At 42.4% G+C, this 27,500-nt stretch overlaps 1 protein-coding gene across 3 annotated transcripts in view; it reads right to left on the bottom strand.

Moving 5' to 3' along the window:
* The window catches only part of LOC112264079 (neurexin-3a), a 548,855-nt gene that overhangs the window by 112,491 nt on the left and 408,864 nt on the right, over positions 1–27,500 (bottom strand). The gene's annotated exons all lie outside the window — the stretch shown is intronic.

Raw genomic sequence — 27,500 nt, 5'->3', positions numbered from 1 at the left:
GATGGACTTATTGTTGTTGTTGATACATGACTTTTTGTCGTAGTGCATCAATTGTTTTGTTTAAAAAAACTCCAATCGTATTGCTAAAAACGAGGTAATCGAATGAATAACTGCTAAAAGTTTATAACTTTATTGCTTAGAGTCTGTGGAATGTCACTGGAAGATTCAAAGAACAACTAAGGAATTCAAGGTTTAATTCTCTAGCTCTCTTGGTTTATTATTCAGTCCTTGAATAATCCATTATATTAACCTTAAAGGCCCCCTTCGCTGGATAACACACACACACACACAAACACACCCACATACACACCCACATACAGTATATATATACCTGCAAAAATCAATGGTGTTGAATAAACCAGAGTAAACAGAGATAAGCCAGATTAATGAGCAGTGAAGGCTCACAGAGTCACATGTTGGAAGAGAACAGATGTCAACGGGCAGGTGACCAATTCCACCTCCTCACTCCAAACCAACCCGTGATCATCAACCAACCAGGGAGCAACCTGACTCTGTAGTGGCTAATGGGTAGAACTAAATGCCACCATCTGGATATAGAAGAATGACTAGTTCTATGGCATCCCCTTTGCATTTTGCCAATCCGAAAGAATCTGATCCACACCACATTCAACATGTCAAAATCAGTAAATTATCTGCAATTCTGGTGATACTGATAATAACATTCCAAAATGTTCCAAAATGACACACTAACACTAATCAGCATCAAATCAAATTGTATTTGTCACATGCTTTGCAAACAACATGTGTAAACTAACAGTGAAACCCTTACCTACGGGCCCTTCCCAACAATGCAGAGAGAAATATAGAGAAATAATAGAAAATAGACAATAATTAACACATGGAACAAATACACATTGAGTAACAATAACATGGCTATACACACAGGTGGAGGTACTGAGTCGATGTGCAGGGATACGAGGTAATACCATGGTTATACACACGGGTGGAGGTACCAGGTAATAACATGGCTATACACACGGGTGGAGGTACTGAGTCGATGTGCAGGGATACGAGGTAATACCATGGCAATATACAAGGAGTACCAGGTAATAACATGGTTATATACAAGGAGTACCAGGAAATAACATTGCTATATACAAGGAGTACCAGGTAATAACATGGCTATATACAAGGAGTACCAGGAAATAACATGGCTATATACAAGGAGTACCAGGTAATAACATGGCTATATACAAGGAGTACCAGGAAATAACATGGCTATATACAAGGAGTACCAGGTAATAACATGGCTACATACAAGGAGTACCAGGAAATAACATGGCTATATACAAGGTTTACAATTACTGAGTCGATGTGCAGAGTACCAAGTAATAACATGGCTATATACAAGGAGTACCAGGTAATAACATGGCTATATACAAGGAGTACCGGGTAATAACATGGCTATATACAAGGAGTACCACGTAATAACATGACTATATACAAGGAGTACCAGGAAATAACATTGCTATATACAAGGAGTACCAGGTAATAACATGGCTATATACAATGAGTACCAGGTAATAACATGGCTATATACAAGGAGTACCAGGAAATAACATGGCTATATACAGGGTTTACAATTACTGAGTCGATGTGCAGAGTACCAAGTAATAACATGGCTATTTACAGAGAGTACCTGGTGATAACATGGCTTTATAGAGGGAGTACCAGGTAATAATATGGCTATATACAGCAAGTACCAGGTAATAACATGGTTATATACAGGGATTACAATTACTGAGTCGATGTGCAGACTACCAAGTAATAACATGGCTATAGACAGGGAGTACCAGGTAATAACATGGCTATATACAAGGAGTACCAGGTAATACAATTGCCATATACAGGGAGTACCGGTACTGTGTTGATGTGCAGGTGTACGAGGTGATTGAGGTTGGTATGTACATACAGGTAGGGGTAAAGTGAATAAGCAACAGGATATATAATAATCCCCTTCCTCTAGCTTCTCTCAACCTGTTGTTACTTCCCTCATACCTCCTCTAGTTTCTCTCAACCTGTAGTTACTTCCCTCATACCTCCTCTAGTTTCTCTCCTGTTGTTACTTCCCTCATACCTCCTCTAGTTTCTCTCAACCTGTAGTTACTTCCCTCATACCTCCTCTAGTTTCTCTCCTGTTGTTACTTCCCTCATACCTCCTCTAGTTTCTCTCAACCTGTTGTTACTTCCCTCATACCTCCTCTAGTTTCTCTCCTGTTGTTACTTCCCTCATACCTCCTCTAGTTTCTCTCAACCTGTTGTTACTTCCCTCATACCTCCTCTAGTTTCTCTCCTGTTGTTACTTCCCTCATACCTCCTCTAGTTTCTCTCAACCTGTTGTTACTTCCCTCATACCTCCTCTAGTTTCTCTCCTGTTGTTACTTCCCTCATACCTCCTCTAGTTTCTCTCCTGTTGTTACTTCCCTCATACCTCCTCTAGTTTCTCTCCTGTTGTTACTTCCCTCATACTTCCTCTGTAGTTAATCAAAGCTGGAATCACCTCCTCATCTGTATACAGATCAGAGTCTATGGCCAGATGATAAATAGTATCGAGGGAGATGTGTTGTGCATTCATCACCACTGATCAGAGAAAGGCCTGGGCGGAATCTAGGCCAGGGCTCTCAAGTTCATTTAGAAGACATCGGACAGGAAGTACAAGATGCTGTACAGCGTTACTACAGTCGTTTGGCCAGTAATAATTGTAGGATTGAGATTGATTAAGGAATAATTCTATATAATAACTTATTTGAAATAAAGCAAATTTTCTAACTTTTGTTTGCTATCTTTTTGAAGATACAGGTTTTGTAAGGGATCTGAATTTTAAATGCAAATGCAACTTCGAACAGGATGCATTTCTGTGTAACTTCCTGTTCATATATTTAAACTGAGTGGAACATATGGAGTTCTTAGATAACACACATGATGAAACCGGGTGGAAACACAGAAAAATACATTTAGTCAGATCTTTTTCCCTGCTCTTTATGAAATTGGAATCAAAAGCGAGTCAGTGTATTTTTACTTTTTGATCATAGGCTTTCCTCTCGCTGGTTTCAACATTTTAGTAACATCAAAGAGCATGGTTTAAATACCACCCACATGTTTACACCCGCAAGCAAATGTTACCGTTTTGCACACAGCTTTCATTTAGTCTGAATCCTTCCCTCCTCTCTCATAGTACTAAATGTTAAAGTGATTCTCATTCAATAAAACATTCAGAAATGGGTTTAGTCTATAAAGTCATGGAAGCTTCAAATCTCCAAAATATTTCATTCCCAAAATAGGTTGAAAATGTGTTGTTTCCAAAGCAGTCAAATATCTAATTGCGATGATAGTGATGATATGTAATGATTAGCTTATTGAAACGCCTCCTCATTGAATTGTTCACTGTGAATATCCTTAAAAAAAACACAAAAAAAACATAATTAGCTGTGAAATATGGGCAGGCTTCAAGGAGCATCAGGGGACTCCTTTAGAACAGTGAATGAAACCAAAGGCAACACTCCATCACCATAGCCCCTTTGAGATATTCTCCTAATGGGGCTGCCATTTAACGCGCCTGACTCCGCGGCAAGATAAAGACAGGCGCATAACAGTGATCCATATCCTTTGGAGCGTGGCAGTGTGCTGGAGCACTGAACACACAGGGATGGCAGGGCGATTCCATGGTATCACCTGCACAAATTGATAAGTGTTTAAGAAATGAACAAGGCGCTCTGTGAGAGAATGGCGTGTAAACTGCTGATAACATAATGGGAGGTTTGTCTGTAGAGATGGGAGCCGAGAGGGAAAATAAAGCAGAGATGACAAGTGTTTCATCAATGAAAGGCTGGGGTTAGCTAGAAGTCAACGAACAATAACAACAGACGGTTTGTTCTTCAATAGCAGCACAAACAATTTTCCGGCAAAGAGTGGAAACGTTTTTGCAAAGTTTGGCCACATTACAATAATGAAGTTGATTATACCGTAGCGTACTTATGAAAATATACTTTTCACAGTAATTAAGGGTCTGTCAACATCTTGCGTTGGGTATAAGGAAATTTGATTACATTAGTTCGTAATGGCAGTTACTCTGACCCAAGCCCATCGTGCTATTGATCTTTTCAACACACAGGAGACACAGTGTACAAGGATGTCTTGTTGGTTACATGTGTTTAACAACAAGGACGTCAGTTGAGACACAAGTGGTGTCTCAACTGACGTATTATACAAGACATGGCATTGTTAACTGCCATAACAGGTAATAACAGTTTAGTGTAAAACAGACCCATTGTGGAGGTCTTAGCAAGAAACATTCATACAAGCAATTGTCTCTAATGGATTGATTTATTATTCGCTTTAAAATACAAATTTGACAAGAATTTTGAACAATTATCAACAAAATGTGAAAGCCAAAAGGTATAAAACCCTACTCTTTTCACAAAGGGGATTTAACTAATGCTCTAACATTGAGACATGTAAGGTTGGTAGTTTGGTGTTCAGACAGAGAGAGGTATTTTCAGGTTCAAGCTCTAGCCCAGTGGTGACAGAATCATTTTTTACCAAAGAGGAGCGTTATTATTAACAAAATCAGAAGGACCAAAAAAGAGCATTTAACTCACCTCAACAGTATGTGTACCTATTTAGGTGTTCATGCATAATGCATGTTGGACGCACGAGTGGGAGCCACAATTACGGGCTTAAACTAGGTATTAGGGGTTTAATCAAAGTATTAGGGGTTTAATCTAGGTATTAGGCATTTAATCTAGGTATTAGGGGCTTAATCTAGGTATTTGGGGGTTAATCAAAGTATTAGGGGTTTCATCTAGGTATTAGGTAAACAATAGATGAGTAAAGATTTTTTATTTTTTTTAATAACATCTGCGAAGCTATAAACAGGTGGTACAGAGTCAATGTGCGGGGGCACCGGTTAGTCAGGCTATTTGAGGTAATATGAGATTAGTTAAAGTGACTATGCATAGATGATAAACTGGGAGTTGCAGCAGTATAAAAGAAGGGTTGGCGGGCAGGGGGTTCTGAGTGGCGCAGTGGTCTATGGTAATGCATCTCAGTGCTAGAGGCATCACTACAGACACCCTCGTTTGAATCCAGGCTGTATCATAACCGACCATGATTGGGAGTCTCCGGGTTTGGCCAGTGTAGGTCGTCATTGTAAATAAGAATTTGTTCTTAAAGGTTACATGTGTTTGAATAGGGCCTGTTCTACGATCATGTGTTTGAATAGGGCAGACTGTGGCTCATTTAATTTATCTTCAGAGAATCTGTGAATAAAGGTTATTACTTAAAATAAATTGACAATAAACTGAAGATCTCGTACAACATTGTGTACTACTCCCTTCACAGAACAGCGCAAACAGGTTATAACCGGAATTGAAAGAGGAGTGGGAGGCCCCGGTGCACAACTGAGAAAGAGGACAAGTACATTAGAGTGTCTAGTTTGAGAAACAGAGCTGGCAGCTTCATTAAAAAGTACCCGCAAAACACCAGTCTCAACTTCAACAGTGAAGAAGCGACTCCGGGATGCTGGCTTTCCAGTAGTTCCTCTGTCCTTTTGCCACATCTTAATATTTTACATTTGTTGGCCAGTCTGAGATATGGCTTTTTCTTTGCAATTCTGTAAATTAGGTATTTCATTAAAAAAATATTATTTTTTTTACATCTGCAAAAATGTTTTTTTTAAACTGTTTGTTTTTGCTTTGACACTATGGGGTATCATGTGTAGATCGTTGAGGATTTTTTTCTTATCTCATCCATTTTAGAATAAGGCTGTAACTTAACAAAATTTGGAAAACGTCAAAGGGTGTGAATACTTTCTTGAAGCACTGTATGTGTGATAGCCGACTAAACTTTTCTCCACGATTTACAATGGAGTTTAGTCAGCTACCTGCAGGCCACTGTATTTATCTGTTAATGCAGTCACCTCGGTTTTAATTTTAAGCATCTTTTAATCCTTCGCTTGTATGTCACAATTGCAAATACAAAAACGTTGTATTTGTCGTCACCTTTGTTTTTAACTTCGTCACAGAGAGACAGATAAACATCTTGATGCTAGTTTTAGTGGAGGGAGGGAAAGGGAAGGGAAAAAACACATCTAACAACATACCAAGCTTTTCTAGGAGTGGTGTGAGGCAGTTGGTAAAATATCAACCACTATTCCATTTATATTGTAACCGAACTTAACATATAATACTAAATGGAGTACTACAGATTTACGTGCAGAGTAATATGAATTGCCCTGAGACCTCGTTGGGAGAGAAAACAAAATGGATGGGTCTGAACATTAACTGGAATCTGAGAAAAGGTTACTAGTCAGGAGAAGGTCAGCTAAATGTATCATTAGAATAAGAGAAAGAGAAAGAGAGAGTGATGAAGAAAGAGAGAGAAAAAGAGAGAGAGAATGAGAAAGAGAGAGAGCACGAGAAAAAGAGAGAAAAAGAGAGAAAGAGAGAGAGAGAATGAGAAAGAGAGAGAGAGCATGAGAAAGAGAGAAAATTAGAGAGAGAGACAGAGAGAGAGAATGAGAAAGAGAGAAAGAGAGAAAGATAGAAGAGAGAGAAAGAGAGAGAAAGAGAGACCTGACAAGAGGGAGAGATAAAGCACAGAATCATACTCAATTAAAGGAATACTTAAAGACTTCACGTCTTCCACATCAGCCGACTCAACACTGCATCGCCGCAAAACATCTTTCAAGCTCATGTCTTTGACAATCAGCAGTAACTAACACTCTCACAGAGAGGGGGAATGAACCAGCACTAACTCCCTCAACACTCTCACAGAGAGGGGGAATGAACCACCACTAACTCCCTCCACACTCTCACAGAGAGGGGGAATGAACCAGCACTAACTCCCTCAACACTCTCACAGAGAGGGGGAATGAACCAGCACTAACTCCCTCAACACTCTCACAGAGAGGGGGAATGAAACCAGCACCCCAGCACTAACCAACACTCTCACAGAGAGGGGAATGAAACCAGCACTAACTCCCTCAACACTCTCACAGAGAGGGGGAATGAACCAGCACTAACTCCCTCAATACTCTCACAGAGAGGGAGAATGAACCAGCACTAACTCCCTCAATACTCTCACAGAGAGGGAGAATGAACCAGCACTAACTCCCTCAATACTCTCACAGAGAGGGGGAATGAACCAGCACTAACTCCCTCAATACTCTCACAGAGAGGGAGAATGAACCAGCACTAACTCCATCAACACTCTCACAGAGAGGGGGAATGAACCAGCACTAACTCCCTCAACACTCTCACAGAGAGAGGGAATAAACCAGCACTAACTCCATCAACACTCTCACAGAGAGAGGGAATAAACCATATGCTATCATCCACTAACCGTCTCCAAACTGGCATCAATGGGAGATGAAGAATACACATCCACATACTAACACTCAGGAGCTCCCGTGGCTGTGGCTTATGGAGATATCAAAGGTGTTGATGAGGCAGAACGAGCATTTTAATTCACTGTCTGCTGTGGCTGTTGTTGCTGCTGCTGCCACTGTGGCTGTGCTTGCCAAGCCAGGCAGTATACTGCAAACACAGACAGATGCCAGGCCATTTTAATCTGCTGAGAACTTGCTGGATCGACAGTCCTCGAGAGGAAAGGAATGGAGGGAGAGAAAATAGGTGAGATGGAAGGAGAGAGAGAGCGCTATAGAGAGAGAGAGAGAGGGGGGAGAGAGATAGAGAGAGTGAGAGAGAGAAAGCGAGAGGATAGAGAGAGGAGGGATGAAGAGAGCGGTAAGAGTGAGAGAGCTGGATGGAGAGGTGGGAGAGTATTCGAAATGACCTTGTATTGAATCTGAAGTGCTGACCATAAAGTATGGTTTACACAGGACAAGACAGGACAGGACAAGACAGGACAAGACAAGTCAGGACTAGACAGGACAAGACAAGACAGGAAAGGACAAGACAGGACAAGACAAGACAGGACAAGACTGGACAGGACAAGACAGGACAAGACTGTACAGGACAAGACAGGACAGGACTTGACTGGACAGGACAGGACAAGACAGGACAAGACAGGACAAGACTGGACATGACAAGACAGGACAGGCCAATACTGGACAGGACAAGACAGGTCAAGACAGGAAAAGACAGGACAAGACAAGACATGACAAGGCAGGGCAAGACAGGACAGGACAGGACAAGACAAGACAGGACAAGACAGGGCACTCACTGTCACTGACACACACAGGCAGGAACTGAGAACAAGGATATGTGCGCCACCATCATAACTGATATGCAGCTATAATGCAAGTATCACTATTGACAAAGCTAATCATTTCTAAGCTCTTTCTTACATTGTGGACGGCTGGAAGCCATATCAAACTGGGGATGAAAACTATCCCTGAAGAAGTCTCATTCTAGGTTCCTTTATCCACACTGTATTTATTCTACCTGGAGTAGAACTGCCAATAGGTTTGTTCAGGAGCGGTGTGAATAAGCTGTCATTTTAATCTAGTTTTTTTCTCCTATTTGAGTCATGATTGTGTTAGCACCACATACAGAGTAGCATTCATTCAAACTCACTCTTCCCTTCCCTGCAATTTGTCTCCCTGTCAACTCTGTAATTTGCGGAAAGAAATCAGAAAAGAGATCAAGTTGTTCTGCAGCTTAAGGCAATGGGTTCATTTGAATAACCAGGTAAATATTGACAGCTACAGCTGAATACTGAAATGGTTTTATTAGAATAACCAGGTAAATATTGACAGCTACAGCTGGATACTGTAATGGTTTTATTAGAATAACCAGGTAAATATTGACAGCTACAGCTGAATACTGAAATGGTTTTATTAGAATAACCAGGTAAATATTGACAGCTACAGCTGAATACTGAAATGGTTTTATTAGAATAACCAGGTAAATATTGACAGCTACAGCTGAATACTGAAATGGTTTTTAGAATAACCAGGTAAATATTGACAGCTACAGCTGAATACTGAAATGGTTTTATTAGAATAACCAGGTAAATATTGACAGCTACAGCTGAATACTGAAATGTTTTTATTAGAATAACCAGGTAAATATTGACAGCTACAGCTGAATACTGAAATGGTTTTATTAGAATAACCAGGTAAATATTGACAGCTACAGCTGAATACTGAAATGGTTTTATTAGAATAACCAGGTAAATATTGACAGCTACAGCTGAATACTGAAATGGTTTTATTTGAATAACCAGGTAAATATTGACAGCTACAGCTGAACACTGAAATGGTTTTATTAGAATAACCAGGTAAATATTGACAGCTAAAGCTGGATACTGTAATGGTTTTATTAGAATAACCAGGTAAATATTGACAGCTACAGCTGAATACTGAAATGTTTTTATTAGAATAACCAGGTAAATATTGACAGCTACAGCTGGATACTGTAATGGTTTTATTAGAATAACCAGGTAAATATTGACAGCTACAGCTGAATACTGAAATGTTTTTATTAGAATAACCAGGTAAATATTGACAGCTACAGCTGGATACTGTAATGGTTTTATTAGAATAACCAGGTAAATATTGACAGCTACAGCTGAATACTGAAATGGTTTTATTAGAATAACCAGGTAAATATTGACAGCTACAGCTGGATACTGAAATGGTTTTATTTGAATAACCAGGTAAATATTGACAGCTACAGCTGAATACTGAAATGGTTTTATTAGAATAACCAGGTAAATATTGACAGCTACAGCTGGATACTGTAATGGTTTTATTAGAATAACCAGGTAAATATTGACAGCTACAGCTGAATACTGAAATGTTTTTATTAGAATAACCAGGTAAATATTGACAGCTACAGCTGGATACTGTAATGGTTTTATTAGAATAACCAGGTAAATATTGACAGCAACCGCTGAATACTGAAATGGAACACAGATCTGAGAAGAATATAGTGCGATATTTATTTTTGATTTAAAACTTCTACACTTCTTGCTACTTGTTATTATGGTGAAAACTGCATTGAGCCTTCAGAGAAATTTAATAGTGATTAATAATAATGTGATCTCTCTTGCAGTGACTTCCAATTCAGGGGCTCCATTCAACTGTACCTGCATTGCAGTAATGACACATACAGTTGAAGTCGGAAGTTTATATACACCTTAGCCAACTACATTTAAACTCAGATTTTCACAATTCCTGAAATTTAATCCTGGTAAAAATTCCCTGTTTTAGGTCAGTTAGGATTACCACTTTATTTTAAGAATGTGAAATTTCAGAATAATAGTAGAGAGAATGATTTATTTCAGCTTTAATTTATTTCATCACATTCCCAATGGGTCAGAAGTTTACATACACTCAATTAGTATTTGGTAGCATTGCCTTTTTATTGTTTAACCTGGGTCAAATGTTTCGGGTAGCCTTCCACAAGCTTCCCACAATAAGTTGGGTGAATTTTGGCCCATTCCTCCTGACAGAGCTGGTGTAACTGAGTCAGTCACTGGGTTTATCAATAAGTGCATTGAGGATGTCGTCCCCACAGTGACTGTACGTACATACCCCAACCAGAAGCCATGGATTAGAGGCAACATTCGCAGTGAGCTAAAGGGTAGAGCTGCTGCTTTCAAAGGTGTGGGACTCTAACCTGGAAGCTTAAAATAAATCCTACTATGCCCTGCGATGAACCATCAAACAGGCAAAGCGTCAATACAGGGCTAAGATTGAATCAAACTACACTGGCTCCCACGCTCGTCGGATGTGGCAGGGCCTGCAAACTATTACAGACTACAAATGGAAGCACAGCCGCGAGCTGCCCAGTGACACGAGCCTACCAGACTAGCTAAATAACTTCTATGCTCGCTTCGAGGCAAGCAACACTGAGGCATGCATGAGAGCATCAGCTGTTCCGGACGACTTTGTGATCACGCTCTCTGTAGCCGACGTGAGTAAGACCTTTAAACAGGTCAACATTCACAAGGAAGATTGATTACCAGGACGTGTACTCCGGGCATGTCCTGACCAACTGGCAGGTGTCTTCACTGACATTTTCAACATTTTCCTGATTGAGTCTGTAATACCAACATGCTTCAAGCAGACTACCATAGTCCCTGTGCCCAAGAACACAAAGGCAACCTGCCTAAATGACTACAGACCCGTGGCATACACGTCCGTAGCCATGAAGTGCTTTAAAAGGCTGGAAATGGCTCACATCAACCCATTATCCCAGAAACCCTAGACCCACTCCAATTTGCATACCGCCCAAACAGATCCACAGATGATGCAATCTCCATTGCACCCCCACACTGCCCTTTCCCACCTGGACAAAAGGAACACCTATGTGAGAATGCTATTCATTGACTACAGCTCAGCGTTCAACATCATAGTACCCTCAAAGCTCATCACTAAGCTAAGGAACCTGGGACTAAACACCTCCCTCTGCAACCAGGACTTCCTGACGGGCCGCCCCCAGGTGGTGAGGGTAGGTATTAACACATCTGCCACGCTGATCCTCAACACTGGAGATCCCCAGGGGTGCGTGCTCAGTCCCCTCCTGTACTCCCTGTTCACCCACAACTGCATGGCCAGGCACGACTCCAACACCATCATTACGTTTTCTGACGACACAACAGTGATCACCAGACAACGATGAGACAGTCTACAAGGAGGAGGTCAAAAATAACAACCTATCCCTCAAAGTAACCAAGACCAAGGAGATGATTGTGGACTACAGGAAAAGGAGCACGTCCCCATTCTCATCGACGTGGCTGTAGTGGAGCAGGTTGAGAGCTTCAAATTCCTTGGTGTCCACAACAACAACAACAAATTAGAATGGTCCAAACACACCAAGACAGGCGTGAAGAGGGCATGACAAAACCTTTTCCCCCTCAGGAAACTAAAAAGATTTGGCATGGGTCTTGAGATCCTCAAAAGGTTCTATGGCTGCAACATCGAGAGCATCCTGACCGGTTGCTTCACTGCCTGGTACGGAAATTGCTCAGCCTCCGACCGCAAGGCACTTCAGAGGGTAGTGTGTATGGCCCAGTACATCACTGGGGCAAAGCTGCCTGCCATCCAGGACCTCTAGAACCAGGTGGTGTCAGAGGAAGGCCCTGAAAATTGTCAAAGACCCCAGCCACCCCAGTCATAGACTGTTCTCTCTACTACCGCATGGCAAGTGGTACTGGAGTGCCAAGTCTTGGACAAAAAGGCTCCTCAACAGTTTTTACCCCAAAGCCAGTTTTTACCCCAAAGACTCCTGAACAGGTAACCAAATGGTTACCCGGACTATTTGCATTGTGTCACCACCCCAACCCCTCTTTTTACGCTACTGCTACTCTCAGTTCATCATATATGCATAGTCACTTTAACCATATCTACATGTACATACTACCTCAATAAGCCCGACTAACCGGTGCCAGTATATAGCCTTGCTACTCTTATTTTCAAACGTCTTTTTACTGTTGTTTTATTTCTTTACTTACCCACACACACACACACACACACACACACACACACACTTTTTTCTCCGCACCATTGGTTAGAGCCTGTAAGTAAGCATTTCACTGTTGTATTCGGCGCATGTGACAAATAAACCTTGATTTGATTTGAGTCAGGTTGGTAGGCCTCCTTGCTCGCACACGCTTTTCCAGTTCTGCCCACAATTGTTCTATGGGGACTTTGTGATGGCCACCCCCAAAATCTTGACTTTGTTGTCCTTAAGCCATTTTGCCAGAACTTTGGAAGTATGCTTGGGGTACTATAAAGTCCCTCAGAGATATAAGCTTCCAGTTTGCCGTTAAAGACATGAATATGTGAATAGTTGAATTTCTAACGTTGGGTCATCGCAATCAAAGGACATCCAAACAACCAAAATACAACATTCTTAAATGTTGACAAAATGCTGATAAAATGTTTATAGATCTTAAATGTTGACCACTGGCTTGCTTTACCAAAATCATGAAAAATATGCTGTATTTTATGAGTGGGGACGTGTATTCAACAGTGGAAAGGTAAGAACATGGTAAATAGCCAACAAAAACAGGTGGACAGCTGCATCCTAAAATGGCGACTGGAGGATGGATGAGTGGGTGGGTGTGTTGAAGGAGTGGGTGTATGAAAAGCAAATCAGCTAATTGGCATCTGGTGCTTTTTACTGGGCAGCTGTATCACAGTTAGCTCATATGGCAAAAAAAGATTCTCACATGATTTTATTTCAAACAATTTAGATGCCACCTTGATACAAACAGTACCAGTCAAAAGTTTGGACCCACCTATTCATTCAAGAGTTTTTCTACATTGTAGAAAAATAGCGAGGACATCAGAATTATGACATAACACATATGGAATCAAGTAGTAACCTCAAAAAAATGTTATATTTTAGATCCTTTAACTTTTTATGGCTGCAGGGGCAGTATTGAGTAGCTTGGATGAAAAGTTGCCCATTGTAACGGCCAGCTCCTCAGTCTCAGTTGCTAATATATGCATATTATTATATTATTAGTATTGTATAGAAAACACTCTGAAGTTTCTAAAACTGTTTGAATTATGTCTGCGAGTATAACAGAACTCAAACTATAACGCAAAAACCTGAGAAATTCCACTTCCTGTTTGTATTTTTTCTGGGGGTGGCAGATTTTCAACCAAGCTCTCATTGAAATTACACCGAGATATGGACAAGTTTTCACTTCCTACGCCTTCCACTAGATGTCAACAGTCAATAGAACTTAGTCACCACGAGTTGACAATGCTTTCACCATGCACGTTCACAGGGGAAGGACCTGCGTTCCACCGGTCATCTGAAGTCATTCTAATTCTCCGGTTGGAATGTTATTCAAGATATATGTAAAGAACATTCTAAAGATTGATTCAGTACATCGTTTGACATGTTTCTACTGACTGTTACGGAACTTTTGGACATTTCGTCACGTTATAGTGGACGCGCTTTGTGACTTTGGAATTGTTTACCAAACGCGCTAACCAAAGCTAATTGGACATAAATAACGGACATTTTCGAACAAATCAAGCATTTATTGTGGACCTGGGATTCCTAGGACTGCATTCTGATGAAGTTCATCAAAGGTAAGGAAACATTTATCATATATTTTCTGGTTTCTGTTGACTCCTCCAACATGGTGGCTAATTTGGCTACTGTTCTGAGTGCCGTCTCAGATTATTGCATGGGTTGCTTTTTCCGTAAACTTTTTTTTGAAATCTGCCACAGCGGTTGCATTAAGGAGAGGTATATCTATAATTCCATGTGTATAACTTGTATAATCATTCACATTTATGATGAGTATTTCCGTTGAAACGATGTGGCTATGCAAAATCACTTGATGTTTTTGGAACTAGTGAATCTCCAATGTAACTCAGATTTTTTTATATAAATATAAACAATACATGCATGTATTGTGTAACATGAAGTCCTATGAGTGTCATCTGATGAAGATAATTCAAGGTTGGGGATGAATTAAATCTCTATTTCTGCTTTTTGTTAATGCTATATTTCACTGGAAAATGGCTGTGCTTATTGTGGTTTGGTGGAGACCTAACATAATCGTTTGTAGTGCTTTTGCTGAAAAGCCGATTTGAAATCGGACACTTTGGTGGGATTAACAACAAGATGAACTTGAAAATGATATAAGATACATGTATGTTTTAGGAATTGTAATTATGAGATTTCTATGGTTTGAATTTGGCGCCTTCTATTTTCACTGGTAGTTGTCATATCGATCCGGTTAGCGGGATTGCAGCCATAACAAGTTTAAAGCAGCCAACCTTTGCCTTGATGATAGCTTTGCACAATCTTGGCATTCTCTCAACCAGCTTCATGAGGTAGTCACCTGGAATACATTTCAATTAACAGGTGTGCCTTGTTAAAAGTTAATTTGTGGAATTTATATCCTTAATAAGTATGAACCAATCAGTTGTGTTGTGACAAGGTAGGGATGGGAAACAGAACATCGCCCTATTTGTAAAAAGACCAAGTCCATAGTATGGCAAGAACAGCTCAAATAAGCAAAGGGAAATTACAGTTCATCATAACTTTAAGACATGAAGGTCAGTCAATCTGGAATATTTCAAGAACTTTGAAAGTTTCTTCAAGTGCAGTCACAATAACCATCAAGCGCTATGATGAAACTGTCTCTCAAGAGGACCACCACAGGAAAGGAATGCTCAGAGTTACCTCTGCTGCAGAGTTCACTAGAGTTACCAGCCTCAGAAATTGCAGCCCAAATAAATGCTTCCCAGAGTTCAAGTAACAGAGACATCTCAACATCAACTGTCCAGAGGAGACTGCGTGAATCAGGCATTCATGGTTGAAGTTGCTTCAAAGTATCCACTACTAAAGGAAACCAATAAGATTAAGAGACTTGCTTGGGCCAAGAAACACAAGCAATGGGCATTAGACCTGTGGAAATCTGTATTTTGGTTTGGAAATCTGTCCAAATGTAAGATTTTTGGTTCCAACCGCCGTGTCTTTGTGAGAAACAGAGTAGGTGAACGGATGATCTCCGCATGTGTGGTTCCCACCGTGAAGCATGGAGGAGGAGCTGTGATGGTGTGGGGGTGCTTTGCTGGTGACACTGTCTGTGATTTATTTAGAATTCAAGGTGCACTTAATCAGCATGGCTTCCACTGCACTCTGCAGCGATACGCCATCCCATCTGGTTTGTGCTTAGTGGGATTATCATTTGTTTTTCAACAGGACAATGACCCAACACACCTCCAGGCTGTGTAAGGGCTATTTGATCAGGAAGGAGAGTGATGGAGTGCTGCATCAGTTGACCTGGCCTCCACAATCACCCGACCTTAACCCAGTTGGGATGAGTTGGACCGCAGAGTGGAGGAAAAGCATCCAACAATTGCTCAGCATATGTGTGAGTTCCTTCAAGACTGTTGGAAAAGCATTCCAGGTGAAGCTGGTTGAGAGAATGCGAAGAGTGTGCAAAGCTGTCATTCTATCGGAAGGGCTAGCTGAGTTCTATCTTAAGGACTGGCTGAGTTCAATTGGATGGACTGCACACTAGTCACCATTGGTGGTGGCCACCATTTCAAGTAATTTACTAGATGACAGAGATTCAAATCAAATCAAATGTTATTTGTTATATGCACCGAATACAATTGGTGTAGACCTTACCATGAAATCTTTACTCACGAGCCCTTCCCAACGATTCAAGAAGATCAAAAATTATAATAAATACAAAAATAGTGGTACGAGAGGAATAGGAGTACCAGAACAGGATCAAGGTATCTGAGGAAGATAAATGCAAGGAGTAGCAGAACAGGATCAAGGTATCTGAGGTAGATAAATGCAAAGAGTACCAGAACCAGATCAAGGTACCTGAGGAACATAAATGCAAGTAGTACCAGAACCAGATCAAGGTACACGAGGAAGATAAAATGCAAGGAGTACCATAACAGAATCAAGGTATCTGAGGAAGATAAATGCAAAGAGTACCAGAACAGAACCAAGGTATCTGAGGAAGATAAATGCAAGGAGTATCAGAACCAGATCAAGGTATCTGAGGTAGATAAATGCAAAGAGTACCAGAACCAGATCAAGGTACCTGAGGAACATAAATGCAAGGAGTACCATAACAGGATCATGGTATCTGAGGAAGATAGGCAGCAGCGCCGGACAGGCGGGAGACTCCGGCAGCAGCGCCGGACAGGCGGGAGACTCCGGCAGCAGCGCCGGACAGGCGGGAGACTCCGGCAGCAGCGCCGGACAGGCGGGAGACTCCGGCAGCACTAGAGAGGAGGAAGTCTCTAGCAGCGCCGGAGAGGCATGAGACTCCGGCAGCGCTGGAGAGGAGGAAGGCTCCGGCAGCGCTGGATAGGCGGGAGCCCCTGTAAGGATGAGCCGGAGAGACAGCCTGGTGCGGGGGGCTGCCACCGGAGGGCTGGTGCGTGGAGGTGGTGACGGATAGACCGGACGTGCAGGCGCAATGGTGCTCTTGAGTACCGAGCCTGCCCAACTATACCCAGTTGAATGGTCCCGGTCGCCCTGCCAGTGCGGCGAGGTGGAATAGCCCGCACTGGGCTATGCAGGCGAACCGGGGACACCGTGCGCAAGGCTGGTGCCATGTAAGCCGGCCCAAGGAGACACACTGGAGACCAGATGCGTAGAGCCGGCTTCATGGCACTTGGCTCAATGCTCACTCTAGCCCGGCCGATACGCGGAGCTGGAATGTACCGCACCGGGCTATGCACCCGCACTGGGGACACCTTGCGCTTCACAGCATAACACGGTGCCTGTCCGGTCTCTCTAGCCCCCCGGTAAGCACAGGAAGTTGGCGCAGGTCACCTACCTTCGCCACACTTCCTGTGTACCCCCCCCCCAAGAAATTTTTGGGACTGACTCTCGGGCTTCCATCCGCGTCGCCGTGCTGCCTCCTCATACCAGCGCCTCTCCGCTTTCGCCGCCTCCAGTTCTTCTTTGGGGCGGCGATATTCTCCAGGCTGAGCCCAGGGTCCTTCTCCGTCCAATTCGTCCTCCCATGTCCATTCTTCTCGCTGCTCCTGCTGCACCTTGGGGCGGCGACACTCCCCTGGCTTTGCCCAGGGTCCTCTCCCATCGAGGATTTCTTCCCAAGTCCAGAAATCCTTATTACGCTGCTCCTGCTGCTGCCCGTTACCACGCCGCTTGGTCCTGTTGTGGTGGGTGATTCTGTAACGGCTTTCTTGTGGTGAAGTAGAGGTGGACCAAAACGCAGCGAGGTGGTTATTCATGTATTTTAATAAAGACACTAGACATGAATAAACTAACAAAAACAACAAACGTGAGAAAACCTAAAACTGCCCTATCTGGTGCAAAACACAGAGACAGGAACAATCACCCACAAACACACAGTGAAACCCAGGCTACCTAAATATGGTTCCCAATCAGAGACAATGACTAACACCTGCCTCTGATTGAGAACCATATCAGGCCAGACATAGAAATAGACAAACAAGACATCCAACATAGAATGCCCACTCAGATCACACCCTGACCAACCAAAACATAGAAACATACAAAGCAAACTATGGTCAGGGTGTGACAGGAGTTTACATACATTCAAATGGTATTTGGTAGCATTGCCTTTAAATTGGGTCAAACATATTGGGTAGCCTTCCACAAGCTTCCCACAATAAGTTGGGTGAATTTTGGCCCATTCCTCCTGACAGAGCTGGTGTAACTGAGTCAGGTTTGTAGGCCTCCTTGCTCGCACACACTTTTTCAATTCTGCCCACAAATGTTCTATGGGATTGAGGTGAGGGCTTTGTGATGGCCACTCCAATACCTTGACTTTGTTGTCCTTAAGCTATTTTGCCACAACTTTGGAAGTATGCTTGGGGTCATTGTCCATTTGGAAGACCCATTAAAAAAAAAAAACATGTTATTTATCCTTTATTTTACCAGGTAAGTAGACTGAGAACACGTTCTCATTTACAGCGACGATCTGGGGAATAGTTACAGGGGACAGGAGGGGGATGAATGAGCCAAGTGTAAACTGGGGATTATTAGGTGACTGTGATGGTTTGAGGGCCAGAATGGGAATTTAGCCTGGACACCAGGGTTAACACCCCTACTCTTACTATAAGTGCCATGGGATCTTTAATGACCTCAGAGAGTCAGGACACCCATTTAACGTCCCATCCGAAAGACGGCACCCTACACAGTGTCCCCACTCACTGCCCTGGGGTATTGGGACATTTTTTAGACCAGAGGAAAGAGTGCCTCCTACTGGTCCACCAGGACCAACCCTGCTTAGCTGCAGAAGCAAGCCGGGAGTAGTATGCCGGGTGGTATGCTGCTGGCTTTGCGACCAAGCTTTAACTTCCTGACTGATGTCTTGAGATGTTCCTTCAATATATCCACAACATTTTCCCCCCTCATGATGCCATCTATTTTGTGAAGTGCACCAGTCCCTGCAGCGAAGCACCCCAATAACATGATGCTGCCACCCCCGTGCTTCATGGTTGGGATGGTGTTCTTCGGCTTGCAAGCATCCCCCTTTTTCCTCCTAACATAACAATGGTCATTATGGCCAAACAGTTATTTTTTGTTTCATCAGACCATAGGACATTTCTCCAAAAAGAAAGCTATATGGAAGCCGGTTGGTCCCCCTGATGGTATAAACTGTTTGTCTTTCAGACCCTCTCCTTCATCTGCTTATATTTACCTGCCTTGATTCCTGTCAGGCTCTCTGGGATCTGTCCATCAAGACCAGGGGAATGACAGGTAAAGAGGACAATCAGCGCTGAGAAGGACAGGGGCGTGGCCTAAGGGAGCTGATGTAGTTTATAAGTATTTGAAGGCAATCTTTTCATATTTTTACTTTTGTTGACACAATAAGGCTGTCAGTTAGAAAAAGTGCCTGTATATTATCCCTGTTAACTTTACATGTAAATCCTATAGACGAGGACAATTCTGAGTAAGATGAAAACATGGTTTCAGGTGTTGTTGAAATCAACCAATCGATGACCAGGGATTTCAATGTTGATCTTATCTTTTCTTGTCTTATCTTTGCCTGAAGCTGTATCCAGTTGTGTCTTGTTTATTGCTATGGAAAATAAGATAATAAGTGATTTACTGTATATAATGGTGAGAGGTAAACACACACACACACAGTGCAGTCATAAAAGCTGTAGAGAACAAACAATATTCAGTATCTCCCTCTTCTCCCTCCCTCCCAGTTCAATTCAAAGGGCTTTATTGGCATGGGAAGCATATGTTTACGTTGCTAGCTCTGCAGATGGCCTTGCCAGTCTGTTCATTATTGTTGGTGTGGTTGCGGTGACCTGAAGATTCAAACTTCATGGTGTCCTCCTCGCCTCTATGACTGCCTGGACATTACTGGGAATACTTTGGACGTCTAATTACCTGGTGGTCTGTCTGCCATAGGAAGTCAGTGAGAGAGGAGCAGCATTTTACACAAAGAAAAAGGGTGGAGGTCACATCCCTGCTGCCAACCCTTTGCTACAGAGAAGAGTTAGACTTACATACGTAGACTTGCAGAATTAGATTTACAGAGTTAGACCTAGACTTACAGAGTTAGACTCACAGTTAGACTTACAGAGTTAGACTTACAGAGTTAGACTTAACCAGTTAGACTTACACAGTTAGACTCACAGTTAGACTTAGAGAGTTAGACTTAGAGAGTTAGACTTACAGACTTAGACTTACACAGTTAGACTTACACAGTTAGACTCACAGTTAGACTTATAGAGATAGACACACAGTTAGACTTATAGAGATAGACACACAGTTAGACTTAGAGAGATAGACACACAGATAGACTTATAGAGATAGACACACAGTTAGACTTACAGAGTTAGACTTACAGAGTTAGACTTACAGAGTTAGACTTACAGAGTTAGACTTACAGAGTTAGACTTAGAGAGTTAGACTCACAGAGTTAGACTTACAGAGTTAGACTTACAGAGTTAGACTTACAGAGTTAGACTTACAGAGTTAGACTCACAGAGTTAGACTTACAGAGTTAGACTTACAGAGTTAGACTTACAGAGTTAGACTCACAGAGTTAGACGTACTGCTTGCCGCTGTAAATTTACTTTGGAAAGTTTAGAGTACCTGTGAACAACTCAAAACACCCGCAATCTCCCCCTGCCACATATACCTGGACTTAAATCAGCTGAAATAAACAGGCGAGGTGGCATTTTGAGGTGGTAAATAACACACATTACCGTGGCAACAGCAAGAAGGTAATAAGCTTTCGCCAGCGACTGGGCTTCGTTATATAAACATGAGTAGGGCAGAACACACACAGACCTGCACTTACGCCTCTCCCTTCACCCTGACCATGTCTGGATTCCATTAACACAGACAAACACACACACGCAAGCACGCACGCATGCACGCACGCGTGCGCACACACACAAACACACACACACACTCAATTTCATGTCTGATTATTTCATGATATAGCATAAATTACATAATGTTAAATGAGAAAAAACTATACTCCCCCCATTGATTCAAGTTGCTCTCTGATCCAGTTAGGTGGCTAGAACAATGTAAAGGTTCAGATGAACAGAGTTTGCCTTTATAATGGGGTGGCAGGGTAGCCTAGTGGTTAGAGCGGTGGACTAGCAACCGGAAGGTTGCAAGTTCAAACCCCCAAGCTGACAAGGTTCAAATCTGTCGTTCTACCCCTGAACAGGCAGTTAACCCACTGTTCCTAGGCTGTCATTGAAAATTAGAATTTGTTCTTAACTGACTTGCCTGGTTAAATAAATAAATAAATCATATGAAAGGAGTTATTTTTCTAACAATTACCCCGTACTGTTGACATCTCATTGCACTGCTTCGAAAACCAAGACTATTATGACAGACTCAATAAGCCTTTCACACAGTTGAACCAAGCTTGTTGTCTACCCTACTCTTGGGATATAATGAATACATTCAAACTCCTATATACGAATCTGATTACTATTAAAACTTCAACCGAACAGTATTCTCCGTTTCATAACGCTCTCTTTAGACAATTCACAAAGTCAAAACTGAAACGGCTGCCCTTTCTGGACCGTCACTATATCTAGATGGGCTAAAAGCTCCTCTCTGTATTTTGGGAGTGGAAATACATATTCACCTAAATATCCATTTCTGTGGAAGAGATAATTGATCTGAGTCGTGCTTAGGGATGGACAGATGCTTTTATTGACCCTTGGCATTTCATAGACTCTCTAATAATAGCACAATATATCAGGTGGGTGATTTGCTCAGCTTTGAAACTTTACCTTGGACAAGATGTATTATTAAATATCAAGTCATGTCTAGTTATTAGTATCAAGTCTACCTGTTCTGAAATCTTACATTTGGCAGACTTTGTCACTGTTGAGCGTGGCCATACTAATCCAATGAATATTTAATATTTTAGGGACATCTGTCCTTATATAAGGCTAGTTTTGAGCCACATATCTGAGCCACAAGCCTGTTCAACGTATTGTCCTGTAGTGCACATTATTATCCAGTCTGACTGTGATTTTTACTGCCTGGGTGTCATCTCTAGCTCGGCAGACACACTCCAACACCATCTGAAGGTGCCGTCATGTCAGGGGTCACTGTGAATAAACACATCAAACAAATAATTTCTGAGGAAAACCCTGTCACCCCACCCCCCCTGCCCACCCCAACCCCCTGCTGTTAGCCAATTGGAAAGGTGAAGGGGAGTCAGACAGACAGACAGCAATTTGGACTAAAACATATTCTGCGCCACTTTGGGATGAATACATTTTGCCCCCTGCCTATGTGCCAAAAAGAACATCTTTGGGCTTGAGAAAATGGCATGTTTTCTTTCTTTCTATGTTGGGAAAGTTTGATGGTGATGGACAGGTTGGAGGAGATGAAAGGGGGAGAGAGAAAGAGGGAGAATAAAAGTGATCCATTGAAAGTCAGAGGACACAAGTTTATCCCTCCATGCACTCTTGAAGCAGTGTCTTCTGGGATACGCCTACAGCCGCTGACATCTCAGCCATCATCACAGTGACAGCTGCTTATACAAATCTCCTCTCAGAAGCTAGCAACCATGTATAAAAAAAATGATGAGTCATTCAAACGCACATCTCAAGAGTTGATGACATCACTAGAGCTTCAGATGTGGGCCTGTTATTATAATCACCAGAGATAAATCGTAATGTAGACAGGGACGGCTATTATCACCGGACATAAATCGTAACGTAGAGAGGGACGGCTATTATTATCACCAGAGATAAATCGTAATGTAGAGAGGGACGGCTATTATCACCAGAGATAAATCGTAATGTAGAGAGGGATTATCACCAGAGATAAATCGTATTATCACCAGAGATAAATCGTAATGTAGAGAGGGACGGCTATTATCACCAGAGAAAAATCGTAATGTAGAGAGGGACGGCTATTATCACCAGAGATAAATCGTAATGTAGAGAGGGACGGCTATTATCACTACCAGAGATAAAACGTAATGTAGAGAGGGACGGCTATTATCACCAGAGATAAATCGTAACGTAGATAGGGCCTTTTATTATTATCACCAGAGATAAAACGTAACGTAGACAGGGCCTGCTATTATTATCACCAGAGATAAATCGTAACGTAGACAGGGCCTGTTATTATTATCACCAGAGATAAAACGTAACGTAGACAGGGCCTGTTATTATTATCACCAGAAATAAAACATAATGGAGGGGCTGCTTCTCACACTCTACCTAGATATTACAGTCTGTCTCCTTCTTTTGCACATTAACGAAAATAAAAAGATCTCGTGTTGATTTAGGTATCTTCTTCTATAGCCAGCTCAAATCACAGCACCCTGCAGATATTTAGGTGTGAGCACTGTGACAACCAATCAAATGTGAGAACCAGGGCCACTCTTTCTTAGGTTTACTGTTATTATCCCTGAAGTTACTGTATGCCTCCTCAAATCAGTCTCAGCACTTTGCAAGTGTTGGCAAACACTGCCTGTTACTACCCTACACCTCTGACCACAGTAGAACGAGACAAAACAGAGTGACAATTTTCCATCAAGGTTTTCTGAGCCGTTCTGTCTTCAGAGTTTTTTCCCAACCCAAAACCGACTCGGCGGATCGAGGTGCAGCGCGGGACCTGACCTTTGTGGCCAAGTGTGTTTCTTCCATATCCCCTTTCCATCTCAGCTCGGGTTTGGCCACTTCTGACAAACAAGCAGCTCAAATTCATCTGCTTTCGAAAACCGCTAGCTAGCCAATTTAATGCAACTTCCAGATCAGAAATCTACCTTAGGGGGATCACGTTACAACTGTCGCCTGCTCGCTGTGAGACAGACAGGAGCCTGGAGGAGATAGAGCTAAGTCTGCTCGCTGTGAGACAAATAGGAGCCTGGAGGTGATATAGCTAAGTCTGCTCGCTGTGAGACAAATAGGAGCCTGGAGGAGATATAGCTAAGTCTGCTCGCTGTGAGACAAACAGGAGCCTGTAGGAGATATAGATAAGTCTGCTCGTTGTGAGACAAACAGGAGCCTGTAGGAGATATAGCTAAGTCTGCTTGCTGTGAGACAAACAGGAGCCTGTAGGAGATATAGCTAAGTCCGCTCGATGTGAGACTGACAGGAGCCTGGAGGAGATATAGCTAAGTCCGCTCGATGTGAGACTGACAGGAGCCTGGAGGAGATATAGCTAAGTCTGCTCGTTGTGAGACAAACAGGAGCCTGTAGGAGATATAGCTAAGTCTGCTCGTTGTGAGACAAACAGGAGCTTGGAGGAGATATAGCTAAGTCCGCTCGATGTGAGACTGACAGGAGCCTGGAGGAGATATAGCTAAGTCCGCTCGATGTGAGACTGACAGGAGCCTGGAGGAGATATAGCTAAGTCTGCTCGATGTGAGACAAACAGGAGCCTGGAGGAGATATAGCTAAGTCTGCTCACTGTGAGACAAACAGGAGCCTGGAGGTGATATAGCTAAGTCTGCTCGCTGTGAGACAAACAGGAGCCTGTAGGAGATATAGCTAAGTCTGCTCGTCGTGAGACAAACTGGAGCCTGGAGGAGATATAGCTAAGTCTGCTCGCTGTGAGACAAACAGGAGCCTGGAGGAGATATAGCTAAGTCTGCTCGTTGTGAGACAAACAGGAGCCTGGAGGAGATATAGCTAAGTCCGCTCGATGTGAGACTGACAGGAGCCTGGAGGAGATATAGCAAAGTCTGCTCGCTGTGAGACAAACAGGAGCCTGGAGGAGATATAGCTAAGTCTGCTCGATGTGAGACAGACAGGAGCCTGGAGGAGATATAGCTAAGTCTGCTCGATGTGAGACAGACAGGAGCCTGGAGGAGAAATAGCAAAGTCTGCTCGCTGTGAGACAAACAGGAGCCTGGAGGAGATATAGCTAACTGCCTTTCTCCAAAGAGGGAACATGGAATTATGACTTCCATCCTAAACTGATTCCATGAATCATGCAGAGAAGAGGGGAGGGGACAGGGTGGTCTGGGAGGGGATACATTACACCCATTCACCCCCTCTAGACTCTGGGAACACAGAGGAGGCAAGGGACAGCATCAGAGTGTGGCTGAGAGAGATTTGTGTGTGTGAGTGAGTGAGTGTGTGAGACAGTGTGTGCGACTGTGTTACTGTGTGTGTGTGTGTGTGTGTGTGTGTGTGTGTGTGTGTGTGTGTGCGCCTGTCGGCCGGGTCGGTGTGTGTGTGTGTGTGTGTGTGAGGAGACAGGGCCAGGGTGAATTTGATTTTCACACAGCATTAGACGGTAATATTAAACCTTGAAGCATCGATTCATAAAGCCAGGCTAATAGAGATTAAAGTCAGGTCTTTCTGAGGAGGGAGGTACATATGAAAGGAAACCCTCAAAAAGCCTTTGCCCTGATCCTCACAGACTTCAAGAGCATTTAACCTGCCGCTATGTGACAAGTCTCCGACTGTCTTATACGCTCAGTCAGTCTAATTAGGTATCCCAGGGTGCCTTGCCATGCTCACTATAAAACCATGATGGGCTTGGTGGCAATAACTGCACTGACTTCTGTCTTTACAAATTTGAAATATGAAATGCCTGCGTGTCAGACAAACATAACTTTTGCCAAAACGATGTAGAAAAAATTAAGAACAAGACAGGGATGTCCTCTTTCCCCTCTTCCTTCCTCTCTGGATGCTGCCACCCCCATGCTTCACTGTGGGGATGCTGTTCTCGAGGTGATGAGAGTTGTTGGGCTTGTGCCAGACATAGCGTTTTCCTTGATGGCCAAAAAGCTACATTCTTGTCTGATCTGATTGAAGTACCTTCTTCCATATGTTTGGGGAGTCTCCCACAAGCCTTTTGGTTCTGTGGAGTGTATGGCTTAAAGTGGTCCTATTGACAGATACTCCAATCTCCGCTGTGGAGCTTTGCAGCTCCTTCAGAGTTATCTTTGTTCTCTTTGTTGCCCCTCTGATTAATGCCCTCCTTGCCTGGTCTATGAGTTTTGGTGGGCGGCCCTCTCTTGGCAGGTTTGTTGTGGTGCCATATTCTTTCCATTTTTTAATAATGGATTTAATGGTGCTCCGTGGGATGTTCAACATTTCGGATATCTGTACTTCTCCACAACTTTGTCCCTGACTTGTTTAGAGAGCTCCCTGGTCTTCAAGGTGCCACTTGCTTTGTGGTACCCCTTGCTTGGGGGTGTTGCAGACTCTGGTGCCTTTCAGAACAAGTGTATATATACTGCGATCATGTGACAGATCATGTGACACTTCAATTGCACACAGGTGGACTTTATTTAAAACTTCTTGGATATAGGGGCCCTCTTTTTAATTTATGGATAAAAAACGTTCCCATTTTAAACAAGATATTTTGTCACGAAAAGATGCTCGACTATGCATATAATTAACAGCTTTGGAAAGAAAACACTCTGACGTTTCCAAAACTGCAAAGATATTGTCTGTGAGTGCCACAGAACTAATGCTACAGGCGAAACCAAGATGAAATTTCATACAGGAAGTGCCCCAGATTTTGAATGCGCTGTGTTCCAATGTCTCCTTATATGGCTGTGAATGGGTCACGAATGAGCTTAGACTTTCTGTCGTTTCCCCAATGTGTCGACAGCATTGTGACGTATTTGTCGGCAAATCATTGGAAGATTGACCTTAAGAGACTACATCTACCAGGTGTCCACTTGGTGTCCTCCGTTGCAATTATTGCGTAATCTCCAGCTGCGTGTATTTTTCATTTGCTTCGAGGAGAAACACAGCTGCCACTAATTATTTATCATCAAATAGATATGTGAAAAACACCTTGAGGATGGATTCTAAACTACATTTGCCATGTTTCTGTCGATATTATGGAGTTAATTTGGTAAAAAGTTTGGCGTTGTAGAGACTGCATTTTCGGGTTTTTTCTTAGCCAAACGTGATGAACAAAACGGAGCGATTTCTCCTACACAAATAATCTTTTTGGAAAAAATGAACATTTGCTATCTAACTGAGAGTCTCCTCATTGAAAACATCCGAAGTTCTTCAAAGGTAAATGATTTTATTTGAATGCTTTTCTTGTTTTTGTGAAAATGTTGCCTGCTGAATGCTAGGCTTAATGCTATACTAGCTATCAATACTCTTACACAAATGCTTGTGTAGCTATGGTTGAAAAGCATATTTTGAAAATCTGAGATGACAGTGTTGTTAACAAAAGGCTAAGCTTGTGAGCCAATATATTTATTTCATTTCATTTGCGATTTTCATGAATAGTTAACGTTGCGTTATGGTAATGAGCTTGAGGCTATAATTACGCTCCCGGATACGGGATTGCTCGACGCTAGAGGTTAATTAATTATGTGACAATTGGTAATTTTTTTCATTTCACTTCACCAATGTGGACTGTTTTGTGTATGTCTATCATATGAAGTCCAAATAAAAATGTATTTAAATTACAGGTTGTAATTCAATAAAATAGGAATAACGCCAACGGGGATGAAAACTTTGCAACTTTTGTAAGACAGGGCACGTTTTCATCCGGACATGAAAAATACTGCCCCCTATCCCAAACAGGTTTTCTTAAGGAATGTAGTGAAGTAAAAGTAAAACTTGTCAAAATTAT

Source organism: Oncorhynchus tshawytscha, linkage group LG08, assembly GCF_018296145.1.
Source record: "Oncorhynchus tshawytscha isolate Ot180627B linkage group LG08, Otsh_v2.0, whole genome shotgun sequence".
Lineage (NCBI taxonomy): Eukaryota > Metazoa > Chordata > Actinopteri > Salmoniformes > Salmonidae > Oncorhynchus > Oncorhynchus tshawytscha.
This window is presented reverse-complemented; position numbering and strand designations above follow the sequence as displayed.